Genomic DNA, 26,355 nt, shown 5'->3' on the forward strand with positions numbered 1-26,355 from the left:
TTAATGGGCTATGGCAGCAGACGACCGACGGGAGCACATTTGCTGACTGTACGACATCGGCTGGAGCGCCTATCCTGGGCTCGTGACCATATAGGTTGTACCTTAGACTGGAAAACCGTGGCTTGGTCAGATGAGCCCCGATTTCAATTGGTAAGAGCTGATGGTGAGGAACTCACGAAGCCATGGACCCAAATTGTCAGCAAGCCACTGTTCAAGCTGGTGGTGGCTCCATAATGATGTGTTTACGTGGAATGGACTGGGTCCTCTGGTCGAACTGAACCGATCATTGACTGGGAATAGTTATGTTCGCCGTCTTGGAGACTACACTACTGGCCATTAAAATCGCTACACCACGAAGATGAAGTGCTACAGACGCAAAATTTAACCGACAGGAAGAAGATGCTGTATATGCAAATGATTAGCTTTCCAGAGCATTCACACAAGTTTGGCACCGGTGGCGACACCTACATCAGGAAAGTTTCCAACCGATTTCTCATACACAAACAGCCGTTCAACGGCGTTGCCTGGTGAAACGTTGTTGTGATGCCTCGCGTAAGGAGGAGAAATGCGTACCGTCACGTTTCCGACGTTGATAAAGGTCGGATTGTAGCCTATCGCGATTGAGGGTTATTGTATCGCGACATTGCTGCTCGCGTTGGTCGAGATGCAATGACTGTTTAGCAGAATATGGAACCAGTGGGTTCAGGAGGGTAACACGGAAGGCCGTGCTGGATCCCAACGGCCTCGTATCACTAGCAGTCGAGATGACACGCATCTTATCCACTTCGCTGTAACGGATCGTGCAGCCACGTCTCGATCCCTGAGTCAACAGTTGGGGACGTATTCAAAACAACAACCATCTGCACGAACAGTTCGACGACGTTTGCAGCCGCATGGACTATCAACTCGGAGATCATGGCTGAGGTTACCCTTGACGCTGCATCACAGACAGGAGCGCCTCTGATGGTGTACTCAACGACGAACCTGGCTGCACGAATGGCAAAACGTCATTTTTTCGGATGACTCCAGGTTCTGTTTACAGCATCATGATGGTCGCATCCGTGTTTCGCGACATCACGATGAACGCACATCGGATCGCGATGAACGCACATTGGAAGCGTATATTCGTCATCCCCATACTAACGTATCACCCGGCGTGATGGTATGGGGTGCCACTGGTTACACGTCTCGGTCACCTCTTGTTCGCATTGACAGCACTTTGAACAGTGGACGTTACATTTCAGATGTGTTACTACCCGTGGCTCTCCCCGTCATTCTATCGCTGTGAAACCCAACATTTCAGCAGGATACTGCACGACCACATGTTGCAGGTTCTGTACGGGCCTTTCTGGATACAGAAAATGTTCGACTGCTGCCCTGGCCAGCACATTCTCCAGATCTCTCATCAATTGAAAACGTCTGGGCAATGGTGGCCGAGCAACTGACTCTTCACAATACGCCAGTCACTACTCTTGATGAACTGTGGTATCGTGTTGAAGCTGCATGGGCAGCTGTACCTGTGCACGCCATCCAAGCTCTGTTTGACTCAATGCCCAGGCGTATCAAGGCCGTTATTACCATCAAAGGTGGGTACTGATTTCTCAGGATCTATGCACCCAAAATTTCGTGAAAATGTAATCACATGTCAGTTATAGTATAATATATTTGTCCAATGAATACCTCTTTATCCTGTGCATTTCTTCTTGGTGTAGCAAGTTTAATGGTCAGTAGTGTATTTCCAGTCTATTTCCCACACAACGACAGAATTTTTGATGAGTGACAATGTGGCCACGTCACTGGCCAAAATGTTTGAGATTAGTTTGAAGTACATTCTGAACAATTCGGGCGAATGATATGCCCACCTAGATCACCCGACATGAACCCCATCGAACATTTATAGGACCTAATCAAGTGGTCAGTCCGTGCACAAACTCCTCCACCGGCAACAATTTCGCAATTATGTACGGCTATACAAGGCAACATGGCTCAATATTTCTGAAGGAGACTTGCAACGACTTGTTGAGTCCATGCCACTTCTAGTTAACTCCATGAGGCTGGCCAAAAGGAGTGAAACGTCCCCTTAGAAAAATTATAAATGACTGTGCTCTTTACTTATTCTGATCATAACTAAACTGACACACAAAATTTTTAGCGCAACGCAATCTGACTTTCAATAATCCCTAGAAACGAATGGCCCTGACTGACACTAACCTATACCTTTCACAAATCACTTACCTCACAAAAATCTTCATTACTCGAACTACTGCAATACAGCGAGCACCACTACTGCCAGCTAAATAAAAGATTGTAACTACTGAAGGCACTAACTACTGACAGGCATAGTTAACAAATGAAAGATTTTGATGGAGAACAAACAATGTATTTACCTAAACAGTGTTCAAAAGTCATAATATATATCAGTTCATGACATCCAGTCTTACAAATTTACTGTCTGATGGACACACGCCCAGATCACCCGCTCTCAAAACTCCGCCATCTCTCTCCCCACATCCACCACTGCTGGCGGCTCACCTCCAACTGCACAACGATACGCGCTGTTAACAGCCAACTGCCCAACACTACAATAGCAAATTCCAACAATGTCACCCAGCCACAGACTGCACACAGCACAGCCGGTGATTTTCATACAGAGCGCTACGTGGCGTTACCAATAACAAAAAAAACCTATACAGCCTACTTACAGGAGGTCCGACACGATGTTAGGGGGTATCCCATGATTTTTATCACCTGAATGTATACTGGTGTGACCGACTTTCGTGATACCTATTGACCAATTTCGCTTTACGTAGGGATGGCAGGATATTGTTGATCAGACGGCGTATGGTAGAAAACGCAGAAAACTGTGTTTACTTTATGAAAAATCCTTCATTTGGATCCAGAGAGCTGTGGACTCGAGAAGATATCTCTGCCACGCTGTTTTACAGCGCTTTGCGCATTACAAGGGCGCAGAGTGCCCTCGGGAAGTGCCTCCATTTCGTGCGTCTATCTGGAAAGGTCAGATGGGGACACGAGAGTTCGGAGTGGCGGCCATGACAGCTGTGACGTAGCAGCCCCTGGAAACCCCTTCCCCGGGGCGTCAGCGCTGTGTTCGCAAACAGAGACCACCCCCCACCCTCCCGCTGTGCCCGGTGAAGGGGTGAGGCTGAGCAGGCGGGGTCGATATCGGCCGCCGCTACTGGAAGCTGCAAGCGCGGATACACTGCCTGAGTGCGGAGTGAGTAGGGGGTGGGGGTGGAGGGGATAATCACCCCCCCACCCCCTGTCCCTGGGGGGCGCTGTTAGCGGCGGGGCCGTGATGCAGTCTGGCACGTCTGGGGCGACACGTGGGGCCGGGGTGTCTTTGGTCACTGTTTATCCTGTCCACAGTAGGAAGCCCCTGCAAAAATCCGCAACAGAAGCGGCGTATCCCGTGACGCGGCGCTCATCAACTCTAGCCCTTTGTCTCCCATATGGAACATTTCGAGGGAAAAGCACTTCAATTGGCCATGTCAAAACCTGGATGTTTTTGTAGATACATGGACGGCACCACATGGGGCATTTGTGGAACACCTTAACTCCCCCCATCCGAGCATTTGCTTCACCATGGATGATGATGATTGGTTTGTGGGGCACTCAACTGCGCTGTCAATTTTTGCACAGTGTAATGCATTATGTGTCTTCCCTTCACGTGTTTAAGTCAAGTATTACGCACATTTATGCGATCGGGAATGCTCAGGCTACACGCACATTTGACAATTAAGCATCAGCAAGGAGCATTAGTGATGAAATCATACGAGGCAATGCTGTGCAACCTTAGTAAGAAGATCCGACTACTCGGGAGTAGGACCTTACAATCTGAGACAGTGTTCCGAGACAAACCTCCGTCACAGTGTCCGCAAACCTGACGTCAGATCCGCCTGAACGCCCATTGGCTGAAAGTTTGGACATGTATATATATATGTTTGGCCGTACCTTTTTGTAACACCATATATATATATATATATATATATATATATATATATATATATATATATAGGGTGTTACAAAAAGGTACGGTCAAACTTTCGGGAAACATTCCTCACACACAAAGAAAGAAAATATGTTATGTGGACATGTATCCGCAAACGCTTACTTTCCATTTATTACTTCTCTTCAAATCACATTAATATTGGAATGGAAACACACAGCAACAGAACGTACCAGCGTGGCTTCAAACACTTTGTTACAGGAAATGTTCAAAATGTCCTCCGTTAGCGAGGATACATGCATCCACCCTCCGTCGCATGGAATCCCTGATGCGCTGATACAGCCCTGGAGAATGGCGTATTGTATCACAGCCGCCCACAATACGAGCACGAAGAGTCTCTACATTTGGTACCGGGGTTGCGTAGACAAGAGCTTTCAAATACCCCCATAAATGAAAGTCAAGAGGGTTGAGGTCAGGAGAGCGTGGAGGCCATGGAATTGGTCCGCCTCTACCAATCCGTCGGTCACCGAATCTGTTGTTGAGAAGCGTACGAACACTTCGACTGAAATGTGCAGGAGCTCCATCGTGTATGAACCACATGTTGTGTCGTACTTGAAAAGGCACATGTTCTAGCAGCACAGGTAGAGTACCCCGTATGAAATCATGATAACGTGCTCCATTGAGCGTAGGTGGACGAAACTAAAATGAGCTCTAACATGGAAATTAAGCGTTTCCGGACACATATCCACATAACATCTTTTCTTTATTTGTTTATAAGGAATGTTTCCTGCAAGTTTGGGCGCACTTTTTTGTGAGGGATGTGTCCCTGTTGCCTGGGTCCGCAGCTCGTGGTCGCGCGGTAGCGTTCTCGCTTCCCAGGCCCGGGTTCGATTCCCGGCGGGGTCAGGGATTTTCTCCGCCTCGTGATGACTGGGTGTTGTGTGATGTCCTTAGGTTAGTTAGGTTTAAGTAGTTCTAAGTTCTAGGGGACTAATGACCACAGCAGTTGAGTCCCATAGTGCTCAGAGCCATTTGAACCATAATGCTCAGAGCCATTTGAGTCATTTTTTGTAGCCTGAGGAAGAAAGGTGGGGTGGTCTCTCTTGTCCTTCGGGAACAAAGGGCGAGTTAGTCGCGAGGAGCCACTCAAAACGCACGGTCGAGTAACGGGCGCGGCACTAAAAGAACGATCTCGAGGGCATATTTCTGCTGTTAAACAAAGTGGAGTTATTAGTTATCAGAACGCCACGTGTCGTGGGCAGTGTCTATCATTATGTAAAGTCAGTAAACTGTGTTAATGTGTGTGAAGGGTCGAATATAACGGCGTAGTCCAGAGCCGCCATATTACAAATACTGATTCTGTGACGTGTGTGACAAAGCAATTTCTGTATTAAAACAAGTATAGTTCAAACGTTGTTGACAATTAACAACTGGGATCCCTAAACACTGCACTTCAGCAGGATCACCACCTACATGGAACCTGGCGATTGAGTGCAACTACTGTGCTGAGGTTCTCCGATGACACTGTAATTTTGTCAGAGACAGCAAAGGAGTTGGAAGAGCAGCTGAATGGAATGGACAGTGTCTTGAAAGGAGGGTATAAGATGAACATCAACAAAAGCAAAGCGAGGATAATGGAATGTAGTCGAATTAAGTCGGATGATGCTGAGGGAATTAGATTAGGAAATGAGACACTTAAAGTAGTAATGGAGTTTTGCTATTTGGGGAGCAAAATAACTGATGATGGTGGAAGTAGAGAGGACAGAAAATGTAGACTGGTCCAATGGCAAAATAAGCGTTTCTGAAAAAGAGAAATTTGTTAACATTCAGTATAGATTTAAGTGTCAGGAAGTCGTTTCTCAAAGTATTTGTACGGAGTGTAGCCATTTATGGGAGTGAAACATGGAAGATAAATAGTTTGGACAAGAAGAGAATAGAAGCTTTCGAAATGTGGCGCTACAGAAGAATGCTGAAGATGGGTAGATCACATTACTAATGAAGAGGTATTGAATACAATTGGGGAGAAGAGGAGTTTGTGGCACAACTTGACACGGAGAAGGGACCGGTTGGTTGGACATGTTCTGAGCCATCACGCCATCACCAATTTAGTATTGAGGGCAGTGTGGACGGTAAAAAAGCATAGAGGGAGACCATGAGATGAATACACTAAGCAGATTCAGAAGGACTTAGGTTGTAGTAGGCGCTGGGAGATGAAGAAGCTTGCACAGGATAGAGTAGCATGGAGAGCTGCATCAAATCAGTCTCAGGACTGAAGACCACAACAACAACTGTGCTACGAGGGATTTACCGAAGCAGCAAGACACCAGGGTAGTGATACCGCCCAGAAAAGTACTACCTTCTCGCTACAATGCCACTAAGGGTGTTGTAACAGTCCAAGTTTTACACAATCAATGTAGCCACTGTCACGAATGATGATGATGATATGACGACAACACAAACAGCCAGTCCCCGGGCAGATAAAATCCCCAACCCGGCTGGGAATCGAACCCGTGACCCCGTGATTTAGAGGCTGCAATACCAGCCACTAGGCGACGAGTTGTGGACTTCCACCATGGAAGCAAATGGGGACACGAGTGATCCGGAATGGCGAACTGCTTGAATCTTCGCCTAACTTTTTCGCTAATTAAGTCGAAAGGAGGACGTATCAAGTCTTTTCCCTAACAATTATTGCTCACCACAATCTACCCTACAACACTGTTACAAGCTTTTCAGACTGTTTCGAGCCATCCCGTAATTTCACTTGCAACGTGTCCAAATTTAAAGAAGAGAAGTGTAATGACAAAATCGTATGTGTTTTCATGGGATGGAGGCGGTTACACCGCACCCCTGCAAAAAGTCAGTACCTTTGTTGGAACACATCCCACTGTTCGGATGCAGGCTTGAGTCAGTCGGGGAATACTATCGAAGAGAGCATCAAGCCAGCCCTCGTCCTAAAAGTCACACACTTCATCGGCGATTTTGTGTGATACGTGGCGCTTGGTCGGCGTATGGATCGGCCATGAGCCGTGCCGAGATAGTCCTAGCAGTTGCGATAACACTGTGTCAGGATGGCGCAGTGGTTACAGTACCTGGGTAATAAGCAGGAGGTGCCGGGTTCGAATCCAGGTCTCGTATATATTTACGCTCGTCGCCGCTGCTTTCGCTTAATGTCCCGCTGCAGCTGACAGCCTTCAGTATACGTATAACAATTGACAGCTGCGGATCCTGCGTGTTGTCTGTTTTATCTGACATGTTCGAAAGGACCACGCATTCATATAATGATTCTTTGTGAGTCACACAGGGTACGAGGTCGTTATCGACGTCCAAAAATTGATCGTTTCAATCGCTCAGACATATGTTCGATTGTATCCGTGTCTGGCAGGCCCCTTCATTCAGGTGATCTTAGCCCGCAGAAGGTCCGTGGTCACGATGTAAGTAGGCTGTCTAGCTTTTTATGTTGTTAACGCCACGTAGTGCTCTGTATGATAATCGCTGACTGCACTGTGGGCAGTCTGTAGCTGGTTGGCATCGTTGGAATATTCGCTTCTCTAGTGTTAAGCGGTTGGATGTGAACAGCGCGCAGCGTTGTGCAGTTAGAGGTGAGCCGCCAGCACTTCAAAAATGGTTCAAATGGCTCTGAGTACCATGGGCGACAACTTCTGAGGTCATCAGTCCCCTAGAACTTAGAACTACACTCCTGCAAATGGAAAAAAGAACACATTGACACCGGTGTGTCAGACCCACCATACTTGCTCCGGACACTGCGAGAGGGCTGTACAAGCAATGATCACACGCACGGCACAGCGGACACACCAGGAACCGCGATGTTGGCCATCGAATGGCCCTAGCTGTGCAGCATTTGTGCACCGCCGCCGTCAGTGTCAGCCAGTTTGCCGTGGCATACGGAGCTCCATCGCAGTCTTTAACACTGGTAGCATGCCGCGACAGCATGGACGTGAACCGTACGTGCAGTTGAGGGACTTTGAGCGAGGGCATATAGTGGGCATGCGGGAGGCCGGGTGGACGTACGTGGGGAGTGGGGCGTGAGGTCTCCACAGTACATCGATGTTGTCGCCAGTGGTCGGCGGAAGGTGCACGTGCCCGTCGACCTGGGACCGGACCGCAGCGACGCACGGATGCACGCCAAGACCGTAGGATCCTACGCAGTGCCGTAGGGGACCGCACCGCCACTTCCCAGCAAATTAGGGACACTGTTGCTCCTGGGGTATCGGCGAGGACCATTCGCAACCGTCTCCATGAAGCTGGGCTACGGTCCCACACACCGTTAGGCCGTCTTCCACTCACGCCCCAACATCGTGCAGCCCGCCTCCAGTGGTGTCGCGACAGGCGTGAATGGAGGGACGAATGGAGACGTGTCGTCTTCAGCGATGAGAGTCGCTTCTGCCTTGGTGCCAATGATGGTCGTATGCGTGTTTGGCGCCGTGCAGGTGAGCGCCACAATCAGGACTGCATACGACCGAGGCACACAGGGCCAACACCCGGCATCATGGTGTGGGGAGCGATCTCCTACACTGGCCGTACACCTCTGGTGATCGCCGAGGGGACACTGAATAGTGCACGGTACATCCAAACCGTCATCGAACCCATCGTTCTACCATTCCTAGACCGGCAAGGGAACTTGCTGTTCCAACAGGACAATGCACGTCCGCATGTATCCCGTGCCACCCAACGTGCTCCAGAAGGTGTAAGTCAACTACCCTGGCCAGCAAGATCTCCGGATCTGTCCCCCATTGAGCATGTTTGGGACTGGATGAAGCGTCGTCTTACGCGGTCTGCACGTCCAGCACGAACGCTGGTCCAGCTGAGGCGCCAGGTGGAAATGGCAAGGCAAGCCGTTCCACAGGACTACATCCAGCATCTCTACGATCGTCTCCATGGGAGAATAGCAGCCTGCATTGCTGCGAAAGGTGGATATACACTGTACTAGTGCCGACATTGTGCATGCTCTGTTGCCTGTGTCTATGTGCCTGTGGTTCTGTCAGTGTGATCATGTGATGTATCTGACCCCAGGAATGTGTCAATAAAGTTTCCCCTTCCTGGGACAATGAATTCACGGTGTTCTTATTTCAATTTCCAGGAGTGTATTTAAACATAACTAACCTAAGGACATCACACACATCCATGCCCGAGGCATTGATTTCTGTGGTTATTTGACGCAGTGTTCCTTGTCTGTTAGCACTGACTACTCTTTGCAACTGCCGCTGGTCTGGGTCTTTGAGTGAAGCCCGTCGGCCACTGCGTTTCCCGTGCTGAGAGGCACTGCCTGAAATCTGGTATCCTCGGCGCACTCTTGAAACTGTGGAGGGCGGAACACTGAATTCCCGAACGATTTACGAAATGGAATATCTCGTCCTTCTAGCTCCAACCGCGTTCAAAGTCTATTAATTCCCGTTGAGCGGCCGTTGCCACGGTACGTCACATAATATTGTTAAGGGTGAACCAAAAAATTTGTATTTTAAGAACATAATTAGTATAAAAAGATGCAGTTAACGTTCTTGAAACAACTGACATGCAGCAATAATTTAGAAATAGCATCTTTATTTAAAACACATCTATGAAAATAAAAAAGGATCGAAGAGAGACGCGATTGTACGGCCGAGGAGGAAGGACGTACTTTACGGTAAACACACTGTTTTGTTTCGCGATACGAAAGGCAGCCATTGAGCGGCTACACATATTTTATGTACGTTATCCGATATGCTGCTAAAATAAACTAATTATTGTTATCACAACAGTAACTGTAAATGCGAGAGATTTCGTTGTAAGAACTTTTTTAAATTGCAACACATAATTAATTTACGTTGAAGTTCATTTTTTAAATTATACAAATTCCATGAGTTCACTATGTTTTACCTTGGCAGCTCCACGACAACAATTGAAATTCTCTCGAGCCTTGTTTTGCAATCAGTAAATAGAAATTAACAAAATTACATTAAATTCAGTTAACGGCAACTATATTTTAGTCATCATGTCCAGAATCTAAAGCTGGTACATGAATAACAGCGGTCCTTCAAGAACGCGTTTCATATTTACTAATGCTCGTAAGTAAAAATGATAAGGAAAGATAATATTCCCAAGAGAAAGACTCATGCTCTAACAATATATATATATATATATATATATATATATATATATATATATATATATATATATATATATATGGTGTTACAAAAAGGTACGGCCAAACTTTCAGCAAACACTCCTCACACACAAAGAAAGAAAATATGTTATGTGGACATGTCTCCGGAAACGCTTAATTTCCATGTTAGAGCTCATTTTATTACTTCTCTTCAAATCACATTCATCATGGAATGGAAACACACAGCAACAGAACGTACCGGCGTGACTTCAAACACTGTATAACAGGAAATGTTCAAAATGTCCTCCGTTAGCGAGGATACATGCATCCATCCTCCATCGCATGGAATCCCTGATGCGCTGATGCAGCCCTGGAGAGTGGCGTATTGTATCACAGCCGTCCACAATACGAGCACGAAGAGACTCTACATTTGGTACCGGGGTTGCGTAGACAGGAGCTTTCTTTTGCCCCCATAAATGAAAGTCAAGAGGGTTGAGGTCAGGAGAGCGAGGAGGCCGTGGAATTGGTACGCTTCTACAAATTCCTCGGTCACCGAATCTGTTGTTGAGAAGCGTACTAAGACTTTGACTGAAATGTGCAGGAGCTCCATCGTGCATGAACCACATGTTGCGTCGTTCTTGTAAAGGCATATGTTCTAGCAGCACAGGTAGAGTATCCCGTATGAAATCATGAGAACGTGCTCCATCGAGCGTAGGTGGAAGAACATGGGGCTCAATCAAGACATCACCAACAATGCCTGCCCAAACTTTCACAGAAAATCTGAGTTGATGACGTAATTGTACAATTGCATGGGGATTCTCGTCAGCCCACACATGTTGATTGTGAAAAATTACAATCTGATCACGTTGGAATGAAGCATCATCTGTAAAGAGAACATTTGCACTGAAATGAGGATTGACACATTGTTGGTTGAACCATTCGCAGAAGTGTACCCATGAAGGCCAATCAGCTGCTGATAGTGCCTGCACACGCTGTACATGGTACGGAAACAACTGGTTCTCCCGTAGCACTCTCCATACAGTGACGTGGTCAATGTTACCTTGTACAACAGCAACTTCTCTGACGCTGACGTTAGGGTTATCGTCAACTGCACGAAGAATTGCCTCGTCCATTGCAGGTGTCCACGTCGTTCTAGGTCTAGGTCTAGGTCCAGTGGCGAGTCATAGGCTGGAATGTTCCGTGCTCCTTAAAACGCCGATCAATTGCTTCGAACGTCTTCCTGTCGGGACACCTTCGTTCTGGAAATCTGTCTCGATACAAACGTACCGCGCCACGGCTATTGCCCCATGCTAAACCATACATGAAATGGGCATCTGCCAACTCCGCATTTGTAAACATTGCACTGACTGCAAAACCACGTTCTTGATGAACACTAACCTGTTGCTACGTACTGATGTGCTTGATGCTAGTACTGTAGAGCAATGAGTCGCATGTCAACACAAGCACCGAAGTCAACATTACCTTCCTTCAATTGGGCCAACTGGCGGTGAATCGAGGAAGTACAGTGCATACTGACGAAACTAAAATGAGCTCTAACATGGAAATTAAGCGTTTCCGGACACATGTCCACATAACATATTTTCTTTATTTGTGTGTGAGGAATGTTTTCTGAAAGTTCGGCCACACCTTTTTATAACGCTGACGTTAGGGTTATCGTTAACTGCACGACGAATTGCCTCGTCCATTGCAGGTGTCCTCGTCGTTCTATATATATATCAACTGAGCTACCCAAGCACGAGTCACGATCCGTCCTCACAGCTTTACATATGCTACTACCTCGTCTCCTACCTTCCAATTTACAGAAGCTCTCCTGTGAACCGTGCAGAACTAGCACTCCTGGAAGAAAGGATACTGCGGGGACATGGCTTAGCCACAGCCTGGGCGATGTTTCCACAATGAGATTTCCACTTTGGAGACGAGGTACTGGCAGAAGTAAAGCCGTGAGGACGGGGCGTGGGTCGTGCTTGGGCAGCTCAGTTGGCAGAGCACTTGCCCGCGAAAGGCAAAGGTCCCGTATTCGAGCCTCGGTGCGGCACACAGTTTTAATCTGCCAGGAAGTTTCAATATTGTTCACTGTTTACAACCGATAAACATGTCAATATTTATGTGACGTACCGTCACATGAGAATCACATCGGACTCCGTTTCACATGCATCACCTCAGTTCAAACAACTTCTCCGCCATTTGTGTATGTACATATCACTATCCCCTGATTTTTGTCACGTTAGAGTATTACGGTTCAAAGATGAGCCCATCAGCCCCAAAATCTCTATGGAATCTGATAATGATTCCATAGGTAACTGGAGATTTGCACCAACACCGCGGTATAACCCATTCTTTTATCTCGCTAATGAACAGTTTCATTGTACTGAAATTCTCCTTTGTTGCGTATTCAAGCGCGCGCACACACACACACACACACACACACACACACACACACACACACACACTTCCTGCGCAGCTGCTCATGGCCGGGAACCGGAAACACAGCTTAGTTGGCGTCTCCCCTCTGCGACCATTAGGCACCCGACAACTAGGCACCCCCCCCCCCCTACAGTCACCCCCCCCCCCCTTGACCTCTAGCACTCCCTTACACCACCTTTGATCCCATCTCCGGATGTCCTGATTGGTCGTAGCTGATGCTGCCTCTGCAGCTGCGCCCGGTTACGTGCTCTAGACTTCAGTTTTAGGATTACGAATGTCTCGATACACCTCACCTTAGGACAAAATGAATGCACATCATCTCCCTGTAATTGGTAAGCTGAGTCTGTTGCCTGGCGATTACACGTAGCTACACTAGTGATACACAGGGTGAAGATTCTTCCAATCCATATGTGGCATACAGCAAACCAGTGCTTAACAGTATTGGTTAAAAACAGTCGTGGTTACAATTTTAGTTTTTTTATTTTTCAACCACGCGTTTCGTATTATTTAGGTACCTTCAGGTTATCTACATAGAAAACAGAGAACAAAAACATCTATTTAAGAATCGCGATCGCGTTGTGCAGACTTCGGTAACCTATAAGCATGTATAAACAGATCGACTATTGAAAGAGCAAATACCTTAATTTGGTATTTCTTAGAAGAATCCTTTAGTCAGTGTAGCCAAAGGGCATCGTCGAATATATCAGGCCAACATTGCCTTCGTTAAACTCAGTAAAAACTAGAAATATGGAATAGTAAAAATCAATCAAAGAGACTGGCAAAGTGCTCCACGTGGAGTATGACATTATGTGGAGATGAGAGATGGACACTGAGCAAAGAGGAAGAAAGAACAAAACCATTTCAGATGTGGATTTGGAGGCGGATGGATGGGATAAAATGGGAAGAGAAAGTGAGAAGTGTGAAGGCGCTGAAGAGAGTGGGAGAACAGAGAGAAATTTTGAAGGCAATCAGGAAGAGGAAACACAAATGGTTGGACTTTGGATGAGAAGAGATTGTTTACCGATGGATGTTATGGAAGGAACAGTGACAGAAGAAGAAGAAGAAGAAGAGGAGGACGTGGAAGATATCCCATGGTGGAGAATATGAGGATATGAAACAATTATGAGAAAACAAAGAGAGAAGCAAGAGAGTGAAGACCTTCCCTAGGGCAGAACACTGATGATGATGATGACGATGAAAGCTGCTCGACTCGAATGTGGGTGACGAGATTGTTAAGTGGAAATTCGAAGGAACAATTACAGCTAACCCACGGCCGCGTAGATCGCATGCACTGATGCACAGGGACTGTCGAGCATTGGGGAGGAAGATCGTAAAAACCCTCATGAAATCGGTGGAGGCAAACACTTTTGAGGGCCGAGTGCTATCAGGGATCCAGCTGGCGTAATTACTGTGTGTAGGACGTTAAAAATAATGGAGGATAGTCGAACATTTCCTCATACACATTTCTGCAGTCAATGTTAACGTCCTCAGTCCCTATGTACCATATACAGTAGAGTCCCGTTAATCCGAACTAAATGGGACCAGACCTTGTTCGCATTTGCCGGAATTACGGTGACCAGCTTCTAGAATGAAGTATACCAAGCAGATAAGTAGGTATAGAATGCTAACAAATGAGAACAAGTGTGGGAACATTGGCTCACTCTTGCTCCCTGCCTTTGTTGTTGTGCATTGTTGAGATCTTTCTAGTGTCTGAGGTCAGTGCACTGCCAGTTGGCATGCAAAGCGCTTGGTCATATTAGTTATCGATTGCTGGCTCACGTAACAGTAGTATTGTACTGGTTCAGGTGCGGTGGTGTACGTATGAAACTGTGTGCCAGATCGAGACTCGAACTCGAGACTTTTCCTCCAGAAGAGCTTCTGTGCAGTCTGGAAGGTAGGAGACGAGAGAGTGGCAGAATTGAAGCTGTGAGGACGGGTCGTGAGTCGTGCGTGGGTAGTTCAGTCGGTAGAGCACTTGCCCCCCGAAAGGCAAAGGTCCCGAGTTCGAGTCTCGGTCCGGCACACAGTTTTAATCTGCCAGGAAGTTTCATATCAGCGCACACTCCGCTGCAGAGTGAAAATCTCATTTCGTGCACGTATTTTCGTCATGCGTAATCGGAAACACACAATGTTAACTCTCAAAGAAAAACTGAATACTTTGAAGCTGATAGATAATGGTGAGAATGTATCTAAACTGGCAACGGAACTGAGTGTTGGTAAAGCAACCATTTGTGATTGGAAGAAGAACCGAATGAAGCTTGAACAGTCCTGCGTAACGTCTTCGGGAAAAAACACTCGAAATGCGGCAGACTTTGAAACAGCCACAGTAAGATAAAGTGGATGAAGCTCTTTTCCTTTGGTTTACGCAGGACAGAGAAAGGGGAAATCCTTGGAGAGGAACACTGGTTCAGGAGAAGTTAATGCATGGTGATGAGTCTTCTAGTGCGAGAACGGGTTGGTTGGACAGACTCAAAAAAACGTCTTGGAATCCGTCGGCTAAGAATTACTGGAGAGAAACTTTCTTCTGATCGTGGTCGAGTAAAACTGAAGTGATATCAGGTGTTCCCCAGGGAAGCGTCCTGGGACCTCTACTGTTCCTGATCTATATAAATGACCTGGGTGACAATCTGAGCAGTTCTCTTAGACTGTTCGCAGATGATGCTGTAATTTACCGTCTAGTAAGGTCATCCGAAGACCAGTATCAGCTGCAAAGCGATTTAGAAAAGATTGCTGTATGGTGTGTCAGGTGGCAGTTGACGCCAAATAACGAAAAGTGTGAGATGATCCACATGAGTTCCAAAAGAAATCCGTTGGAATTCGATTACTCGATAAATAGTACAATTCTCAAGGCTGTCAATTCAACTAAGTACCTGGGTGTTAAAATTACGAACAACTTCAGTTGGAAGGACCACATAGATAATATTGTCGGGAAGGCGAGCCAAAGGTTGCGTTTCATTGGCAGGACACTTAGAAGATGCAACAAGTCCACTAAAGAGACAGCTTACACTACACTCGTTCGTCCTCTGTTAGAATATTGCTGCGCGGTGTGGGATCCTTACCAGGTGGGATTGACGGAGGACATCGAGAGGGTGCAAAGAAGGGCAGCTCGTTTTGTATTATCGCGTTATAGGGGAGAGAGTGTGGCAGATATGATACACGAGTTGGGATGGAAGTCATTACAGCATAGACGTTTTTCGTCGCGGCGAGACCTTTTTACGAAATTTCAGTCACCAACTTTCTCTTCCGAATGCGAAAATATTTTGTTGGGCCCAACCTACATAGGTAGGAATGATCATAAAAATAAAATAAATCAGAGCAGGAACAGAAAGGTTTAGGTGTTCGTTCATCGAACAACAATCATACTATCTCTCTACTATTCCACTCCCGAACAGCGAGCGGGAAAAACGAACACCTAAACCTTTCTGTTCGAGCTCTGATTTCTCTTATTTTATTTTGATGATCATTCCTACCTATGTAGGTTGGGCCCAACAAAATATTTTCGCATTCGGAAGAGAAAGTTGGTGACTGAAATTTCGTAAAAAGGTCTCGCCGCGACGAAAAACGTCTATGCTGTAATGACTTCCATCCCAACTCGTGTATCATATCTGCCACACTCTCTCCCCTATAACGCGATAATACAAAACGAGCTGCCCTTCTTTGCACCCTCTCGATGTCCTCCGTCAATCCCACCTGGTAAGGATCCCACACCGAACAGCAATATTCTAACAGAGGACGAACGAGTGTAGTGTAAGCTGTCTCTTTAGTGGACTTGTTGCATCTTCTAAGTGTCCTGCCAATGAAACGCAACCTTTGGCTCGCCTTCCCGACAATATTATCTATGTGGTCCTTCCAACTGAAGTTGTTCGTAATTTTAACACCCAGGTACTTAGTTGAATTGACAGCCTTGAGAATTGTACTATTTATCGAGTAATCGAATTCCAACGGATTTCTTTTGGAACTCATGTGGATCATCTCACACTTTTCGTTATTTAGCGTCAACTGCCACCTGACACACCATACAGCAATCTTTTCTAAATCGCTTTGCAGCTGATACTGGTCTTCGGATGACCTTACTAGACGGTAAATTACAGCATCATCTGCGAACAGTCTAAGAGAACTGCTCAGATTGTCACCCAGGTCATTTATATAGATCAGGAACAGCAGAGGTCCCAGGACGCTTCCCTGATATCACTTCAGTTTTACTCGATGATTTGCGTCTATTACTACGAACTGCGACCTTCCTGACAGGAAATCACGAATCCAGTCGCACAACTGAGACGATACCCCATAGCTCCGCAGCTTGATTAGAAGTCGCTTGTGAGGAACGGTGTCAAAAGCTTTCCGGAAATCTAGAAATACGGAATCAACTTGAGATCCCCTGTCGATAGCGGCCTACGATGGTATACTCAACGACGAACCTGGGTGCACAAATGGCAAAATGTCATTTTTTCGGATGAATCCAGGCTCTCTTTACAGTATCATAATGGTCGCATCCGTGTTTGGCGAACACACAATGGCAGCGTGTATTCGTCATCGCCACACTGGCGTATCACCCGGCGTGATGGTATCGGGTGCTATTAGTTACACGTCTCGGTCACCTCTTGTTCACACTGACGGCACTCTGAACAGCGGACGTTAGATTTCAGATGTGTTACGACCCATGGCTCTACCCTTCATTCGATCCCTCGGAAACCCTACATTTCAGCAGGATAATGCACGACCGCATGTTGCAGGTCCTGTACGGGCCTTTCTGGACACAACAAACGTTCGACTCTTGCCCTGGCCAGCAAATTCTCCAGATCTTTCACCAATTGACAACGTCTGGTCAATGGTGGCCGAACAACAGGCTCGTCACAATACGACAGCCACTACTCTTGATGAACTGTGGTATTGTGTTGAAGCTGCATGAGGAGCTGTACCTGTACACTCCATTTAAGCTCTGTTTGACTCAATGCCCAGGCATATCAAGGCCATTATTACGGCCAAAGGTACTGATTTCTCGCGATCTATGCACCCAAATTGCGTGTCAGTTCTAGTATAATATATTGGTCCAATGAATACCCGTTCATAATGTGCATTTCTTCTTGGTGTAGCAATTTTAAAGCCCAGTAGTGTAACAGACCGCCTTCATTACGCCAAAAAACAGTGACAGAGTTTTTGTCATCTAAAAAGTAGGGATAAAATGTCCGCTGTATTTTAGTAAGTTTAACAGCTTTTCTTTCATTGTTATACATTCTTTAAACCTAATGTTTTCTTGCCAATTTTACTAATACATGTTTACTGTCTTGTGTAGACGGGGTTCGGATTAACGGGGCTCTGCTGTATGCTACATAAAATATTATTTTTTTACTGGCTCAGCGAATCAACCAAAAAGCCTGCTCCTAATTATAGGTTTTACTTTACACAGTGTGTTTTCAACGCATCAGTGCATCAGTTGTTTTCGCTCCTGCATATTCTCAGTAGGTACTAGTATCAGCTTAAAAAAGATTTTTATCGCAGTCGCAGTACATCTTTGAAAAACAGAGGTAGTTTCTGTTTACTTGCAGTAATTCTGGACTGGAATGTATTTAGACCATACTATAAGATGTTAATACACAACTGGCCATTAAAATTGCTACACCGAGAAGAAATGCAGATGATAAACGGGTATTCATTGGACAAATATATTATACTACAAGTCACATGTGATTACATTTTCACGCAATTTGGACACATAGATCCTGAGAAATCAGTACCCAGAACAACCACCTCTGGCCTTAATAACGGTCTTGATACGCCCGGGCATTGAATTAGAAACAGCTTGGATGGCGTGTACAGGTACAGCTGCCCATGCAGCTTCAACACGATACCACAGGTCATCAAGAGTAGTGACTGTCGTATTGTGACGAGCAAGTTGCTCGGCCACCATTGACCAGACGTTTACAGTCCGTGAGAGATCTGGAGAATGTGATGGCCAGGGCAGCAGTCGAACATTTTCTGTATCCAGAAAGGCCCGTACAGGACCTGCAACATGCGGTCGTGCATTATCCTGCTGAAATGTAGGATTTCGCAGGGATCGAAAGAAGGGTAGAGCCACGGGTGGTAACACATCTGAAATGTAACGTCCACTGTTCAAAGTGCCGTCAATCTGAACAAGAGGTGACCGAGACGTGTAACCAATGGCACCCCATACCATCACGCCGGGTGATACGCCAGTATGGCGAAGAAGAATACACGCTTTCAATGTGCGGTCATCGCGATGTCACAGAACACGAATGCGACCATCATGATGATGTAAACATCGTCGTTGAGTACACCATCGCAGGCACTTCTGTCTGTGATGCAGCGTGAAGGGTAACAAATGACGTTTTGCCATTCGTGCACCCAGGTTCGTCGTTGAGTACACCATCGCAGGCGCTCCTGCTTATGATGCAGCGTCAAGGATAAACGCAGCCATGGTCTCCGAGCTGATAGTCCATGTTGCTGCAAACGTCGTCTAACTGTTCGTGCAGATGGTTGTTGTCTTGCAAACGTCCCCATCAGCTGACTCAGGGATCGAGACGTGGCTGCACGATTCGTTACAGCCATGCGGATAAGATGCCTGTCATTTCGACTGCTAGTGATACGAGGCCGTTTGGATCCAGCACGGCGTTCCTTATTACCCTCCTGATCCCACCGATTCCATATTCTGCTAACAGTCATTGGATCTCGACGAACGCGAGCAGCAATGTCGCGATACGATAAACCGCAATCGCCATAGGCTCCAATCCGACCTTTATCAAAGTCGGAAACGTGATGGTACTCATTTCTCCTCCTTACACGAGGCATCAGAACAACGTTTTACCATGCAACGCCGGTCAACTGCTGTTTGTGTATGAGAAATCGGTTGGAAACTTTCGTCATGTCAGCACGTTGTAGATGTCGCCACCAGCGCCAGTCTTATGTGAATGCTCTGAAAAGCTAATCATTTTCATCTCTCAACATATTCTTCCTGTCAGTTAAATTTCGCGTCTGTAGCGCGTCATCTTCGTGGTGTGTATATGTATTGAGTCACTGATTGTTTACTTCATGACAATATGGCGGTATATTGTTTTCGATATAACTTTGAGGCTAGGTTTGGCAATGACTTATGTCTACACATCAGCTAGCTCCATTTCTTCCACTGGCTATCGTGGCAGTCAGTCGCGATCACTGAATATCAGTCAAGGCTGCAAAACGTTCCACCTACGGTCCGTCAGCATACGAAGTCACATTTTATGCCGAAAGGGTAGCCTATTGGCAGGCGCTGGCGCCTATAACTTCGATACTATGTAGCATCGTTGGATGACGTTTTCACACAGGGCTTCCTATCCTCGATTTCGTTCGGAAAACATCATGTTCAACCCCTCGAAGTTTTTCACAGCATTTCTGGGACACCCTGTACCCACAGTCTGTTTCCAACATTTCGTGCGGAGGCGCTCTACATACTGGTGACTGCACAGTAATCTTGTCATTCCTAGAGCAAGTCTGCATATCCCAGAACGAACACGTGTGACTGGAACACTTCCATTTTGCTAGTAACTTGAACTACAGTAATGAATTTAGGTACACATAACGGAACAATATGCCCTGGGAGTAGACAATATTCCATTGGAACTACTGACAGTCTTGGGAGAGCCAGTCCTGACAAAACTCTACCATCTAGTGAGCAAGATGTATGAGACAGGCGATATACACCAGACCTCAAGAAGAATATAATAATTCCAATCTCAAAGAAAGCAGGTGTTGACAGATGTGAAAATTACCGAACTATCAGTTTAATAAGGCATGGCTTCAAAATGCTAACACGAATTCTTTACAGACGAATGGAAAATCTGGTAGAAGCCGACCTCGAGGAAGATCTGTTTGGACACCGTAGAAATGTTGGAACACTTGAATTAATACTGATCCTACGACTCATCTTAGAGATGCTTTTGACAGTGTTAAATGGAATACTATCTTTCAAATTCTAAAGGTGGCAGGGGTAAAATACAGGGAGCGAAAGGCTATTTACAATTTGTACAGAAACCATATGGCAGTTATAAGAGTCGACGGGGCATGAAAGGGAAGCATTGGTTGGGAAGGGAGTGAGACAGGGTTGTAGCATCTCCCCGATGTTATTCAATGTGTATATTGAGCAAGCAGTAACGGAAACAAAAGAAAAATTCGGAGTAGGAATTAAAATCTACAGAGAAGAAATAAAAACTTTGAGGTTCGCAGATGACATTATAGTTCTGTCAGAGACAGCAAAGTACCTGGAAGAGCTGCTGAATGGAATGGAAAGTGTCTTGAAAGGATGATATAAGATGAGTATCAACAAAAGCAAAACGAGGATAATGGAATGTAGTCGATTTAAGTCGGGTGATGCTGCGGGAATTGGATAGGAAATGATATGCTTAATGTAGTAAATGAGCTTGCTATTTGGGGAGCAAAATAACTGATGATGGTCAAAGTAGAGAGGATATAAAATGTAGACTGGCAATGGCAAGGAAAGCGTTTTTTAAGAAGAGAAATTTGTTAACATCGAGTATAGATTTAAGTGTCAGGAAGTCGTTCCTGAAAGTATTTGTATGGAGTGTAGCAAGTATGGAACTGAAACGTGGACGATAAATAGTTTAGACAAGAAGAGAATAGAAGCTTTCGAACTGTGGTGCTACAGAAGAATGCTGAAGATTATATGGGTAGACCACATAACTAATGAAGAGGCATTGAATAAAACTGGAGAGAAGAGAAATTTGTGGCACAACTTGACTAGAAGAAGGGATCGGTTGGTAGGACATGTTCTGAGGCATCAAGGATCACCAATTTAGTATTGGTTGGCAGCGTGGAGGGTAAAAATCGTAGAGGGAGACCAAGAGATGAATACACTAAGCAGATTCAGAAGGATGTAGCTCGCAGTAGGTACTGGGAGATGAAGAACTTTGCACAGGATAGAGTAGCATGGAAAGCTGCATCAAACCAGTCTCAGGACTGAAGACCACAACAACAACAACATATTCTCAAATGCCTATTCTTACTGTATGATACTTACGACCTACGACTTGCACCTCTATTTTCCACTAATACCGACTGCTGCAGAACGGCGGAAGTAAAGTTTTCGACCTAATATTAAACTAGTAAATCAGGGCAAGTCAGGTCATTAGTTCACGAAACAGCGCATTATCAATACAGCAAACGCGTAACCTTCACTTATAGTGTCACAAAACTCACAGCAGTTCTCATTTCAACCGCCATCGATGGTCCTTAAAAATTACAGTATTTCACTGAAAAAAAAAAAAACCGAAGTAGCTCGATTATCGCCGCGGATGTGAAAGTTTCGTATATTTATCAAATAGCAAAATACTCTCGTTTTTGCGTGCTGCTATCATTTGCCAAAATCTTGTTTCGTTACCTCGAACGGTTTATTTGCTAAGTGGGATTTATAACTATATTTCTTCCTGGCTTTTTCGGTGGCGCGTGTTTACACGACGGAGTGGTGTACATGCATTCCTTTTTCTCGAGACCGCAGACAGGTCCCTCCAATTCAGTATGTTTCTACTTTTCGTATAAGGCAACATATGACCTAACACGAACGAAATGTAAATTCATAGCGACCCTTATTTTTCGCTGCAAACGTTAAGAATTTCTTGCAGTAATATTGAAATATCACAATAAACTTTGTGTTCTGCCTGACGGCAGGTCTGGTCATGAGGGAAGCCTCGTCAGAGAGGTCCACCAAAATGTCTCTGAGCACTATGAGACTTTACTTCTGAGGTCATCAGTCGCCTAGAACTAAGAACTAATGAAATCTAACCAACCTAAGGACATCACATAAGTCCATGCTCGAGGCAGGATTCGAACCTGCGACCGTAGCGGTCGCTCGGTTCCAGACTGTAGCGCCTAGAACCGCACGGCCACTCCGGCCGGCAGAGGTCTAGGGAAGTGATTCCTTTGGTGGTGTCCCGTTGCCTTCCACTGATGATAAAATGATAATGAGGACAACACAACACCCATTCTCCCAGCCGGGAATCGAACTCGGGCCCCTTGGCGTCTCACACAGCCGCGCTGACCACTCAGCTATCGGGGCGGACAACATCACAATAACTATAAACATTAACGAAATGATATGCGGTTCATCTTGAAGCTGTCGTCTGAGAAAGATCGCAGATCAGATCGGTCAACTTGCGTGACTTGCTTGCTCTTCACGCATTAGGGCCCAGCACACATTGGCAACTACGCTTCCCTCCACTCGTTTCGCGCTGAACTGTCAAAAGTCGCAACTAATTTTAAACCGACTAATAGTGCAAGTTGGCAATTATGTCACTGGCCTATTGACGAGTTTCTGTTCTAAGGCAGGGAGCACAACCATTAGAAGGGCAGCAGAAGAAGCAAACAGAAGGGCAAATATGACCTCATGTGCTTTTCCCAAACAATACAAAATTCTCAGTGTATGCGAAACCTGAGGGTGAAACTCATATAGGGGTTTATGGTAACACCATCTTGATAAATTTAGACAACATAGTCCATGGAGGACAGCGACCTGACGTTATGTTTAAATTAGAATGAACAAGTCGACTTATAAGCCGAAACCAGTCAATAAACAAATATTATTGCGATCTTGACTGTTCCTTTTAACACCATCTTGGTTCTCTGCCAGGCCATTTGGGGCGCTGCAAGTTTATCAGCCTGTTATCGCGGTTTATTATTGGGTGATGTAAAAAATCCCGAATTTGTATTTGTTTTGTTCTAAACAGGCGCTGGTTTCATCGATTGTGTTCATGATTACGACTTCTTTTGTTCATTGTATTCTTTGTACTGCATTGTAAATATGTTGTTCGTATTCTGCTTGATTTCTGCTTCTGCTTGATTTCTGCTGGCACATGTAATATTTGTTGGATGAAGTGATTCCATATTTGTTTTTGTTTCATATAAAACGGGGGTAGGTTTTGTCGCATAGTGTTCTGTGGACTGATGTACATTTTCACAAGCTGCGAAATGGTCTCGAAAAAACTGTGACCCGTATATGTAATAAGTTTCCTTTAATTTAGCAAAGTTCTATGGAACAGATCTGATGATGGTCATTGAAGACCGAAACTGGTAATCTGTTAACCAAAAGTTTCTGACCACAGATGTAAATTAAAAAAAAAAAAAATGGTTCAAATGGCTCTGAGCACTATGGGACTAAGATCTGAGGTCATCAGTCCCCTAGAACTTAGAACTACTTAAACCTAACTAACCTGAGGACATGACACACATCCATGTCCGAGGCAGGATTCGAACCTGTGACCGTAGCGGTCGCGCCGTTCCAGACTGAAGCGCCTAGAACCGCTCGGCCACCACGGCCGGCGTAAATTAAAGAAAACTAATGAATGTACATTTGTTTATGCCTATTAGTCCGTGTGTGAACCACTGGATTTTAATGCTTTATATTACTAGCATTCTGCTTCATTTTATTTAGTTCGTATCCGTTTTTCGTGCTTTCTCGCATTTAATGGAGAACTCCATGTAATTAGCTTCTGACAGACCAGGCATTCAACTTTATTACTCGTACAACGTGTCACAGAAGGAGTATGTAATCCTGGTTTAAATGGCATATTGGTACTGCTTCTCACCACTGATCTGTAGAACTAGCGTCAGAGTACGTAGTTTTTGTGCCAGGTACTATTGTTCAGCAAAAATATTCTAAGCTGAAGTCTATATTCGTACACGGGACTGTGTGGTATAGTGTGAACGTACTTAATAAGCCCTAATTACACAGAACTCAATAGCAGAATGATGAAGGCGTGTGTTATTTGCTTTTAAATTTTCGTTGGTGTAGAGGATGATTTTAGAACATTGATTTCTGCTAAAAAGTATTCTTTGTAGTTAACGCATGAACACATTTACGTAACTGCTGTTGCAAGGATGGCTGTGTCACTAAGATTACAAAGAATGTTCAGTGGCAAGAAGCAAAACCATTCGAAGCAAAGATGTAATAAAATTGAATAGCAATTTTGTCAAAAGCCGTTAACAGGGAGTTCTCCATTAAGTGCGAGCAAGTACGAGAAACGGATGGGAATTACAATAAAGTACAATACGAACAATATACCTACAACATATTTAAATCGAGCAGTTCACACACGTATCCGCAAGCAAGAACAAATGCCCATTAGTCCATAGAACACCATGCGACAAAACCAACTTTTGTTTTTTGTGAAATAGTAACAAATATGGAATTATTTGCTCCACTCAGTGTTACGGATGCAGTCAAAATAATGGAGAATACGGGCAACATATTCACAGTGCAATTCAAAGAGTGCATTACACATAAGAAGTTGTAAATCAGGAACACTGTCGATGGAACAAGCTGTCATATAATGGCAAATGATTTTGAGGTGTTGACATGTGCTATTGCGCAATTATTTCCACCTGATGATTTGCACACGGTCGAAATGCAGTATTGGGTTTTACAAATAAATAATTTTGCAGTCAACAGACGACTAGGACGTCATATGCAAAATTGTACACAATTGTGGACTCCAGCTACCACAAAGTAACAAAAAAACTTTCAGTTTCCAAGCACGCACTTTACCAGACTACTTGTTCCACTCATAAAATCTAAATGAAAAATATTCTCATCGACATCGGGCGTTTGGAATAAAAAATACTGATATTGGTGTCATTTTTTCTGGTATTCGAAGTTAACTGCCAGACAACTAGGAGCGCTGCTGTCGCCTGTTTCCGAACTGCAAAACGGGTCTAGCACTACTTATATTTCAGCGACAACATTTTCATAGCTTCGGACTACAAGCGTACAATACTGTTTAAATGGAAGTTCAGGAATTTTGACTTCATAGACTACACTGTCACATGGCGCAACTTTCATTTTAACAATTATATTTTAATCTTCTGCGGATGAGATAGATTGTTTACAGCGTGTATTTCGCAGTTTTGACTCGCAGCACAAGGCATGCTACGTTTTGTGAAAAGATTTCGAAAACTGGGCGCTGCTTAACGAGCAATGGAGAATTAATGTTGATACTTACTGGTGAAAAAATAGGAAGACAAATGTATCAGTGCACACACTGGTGTTTAAGACGTAAGTATGAGTGTAATACACATGGAATGGAGACAGGAGGGCAATGTAGCGAGACGAATGAATTGTTGCTGAACTGAGGAAATTTTATGGTGGATTCCAAGAGATGACGTCGTTAGAAAACCTGATGGTGACAAATGGATGCGTATTGTTAAATACCGTACTGCAGTGAACTGCCTAGAGACGGCATTTATGTAGTCAGCGGTGTACGGCAGGTGATACTTGGTGTTTATCATGTACGTAATGACAGTTGGAACTGGCAAAGGGCATTCCTGAGACAAAATAAACAACAAACGTGACTGGAAGGTTGGCAGCACTAAAACACGTCCACAATTACACTTTTAGTGACTCCACTGCATACATTCAAGAAGACAACACACGTAATAAAATGTCCACCAATTGGAGTAGGTGTTGCTAATGTACTAGTACCAATAGAAAATTTTTCGCGAGCAACAAACAAAATCTTTCGTCCGTGTGGGAGTGTTTAATGGAGTTTTTCGTCTGTTTGCCTTACAATAAATGCTACAAATTTAGCTGTATTGTGAAGAATTAGAATTCAAACTCTATATAAAGATATGATTACGTGTTTATACAATGAAATGCAGTTAGGGGAGGCATCCTTCATCAATAAAACAGTCCCTGGTCACTGCTGATGTAGTGTGAAAGAGAAAGCCATAAAATTAGAAAGGACTAATAACTTCACAGTGGAGCAGATAGTACAAGTTATGGTTCCAACTTTGAGGTTTTTTACCATATTTATCATCCCTGTATCACACAAAACAAAATATCTGA

At 44.9% G+C, this 26,355-nt stretch overlaps 1 long non-coding RNA gene across 2 annotated transcripts in view; it reads right to left on the bottom strand.

The window, feature by feature from the left end:
- LOC126293662 (uncharacterized) overlaps window positions 1-26,355 on the bottom strand; it is a 341,044-nt gene that overhangs the window by 208,599 nt on the left and 106,090 nt on the right. The window lies entirely within an intron of this gene.

This window comes from Schistocerca gregaria, chromosome 10 (genome assembly GCF_023897955.1).
Source record: "Schistocerca gregaria isolate iqSchGreg1 chromosome 10, iqSchGreg1.2, whole genome shotgun sequence".
NCBI classification, from domain to species: Eukaryota; Metazoa; Arthropoda; class Insecta; order Orthoptera; family Acrididae; genus Schistocerca; species Schistocerca gregaria.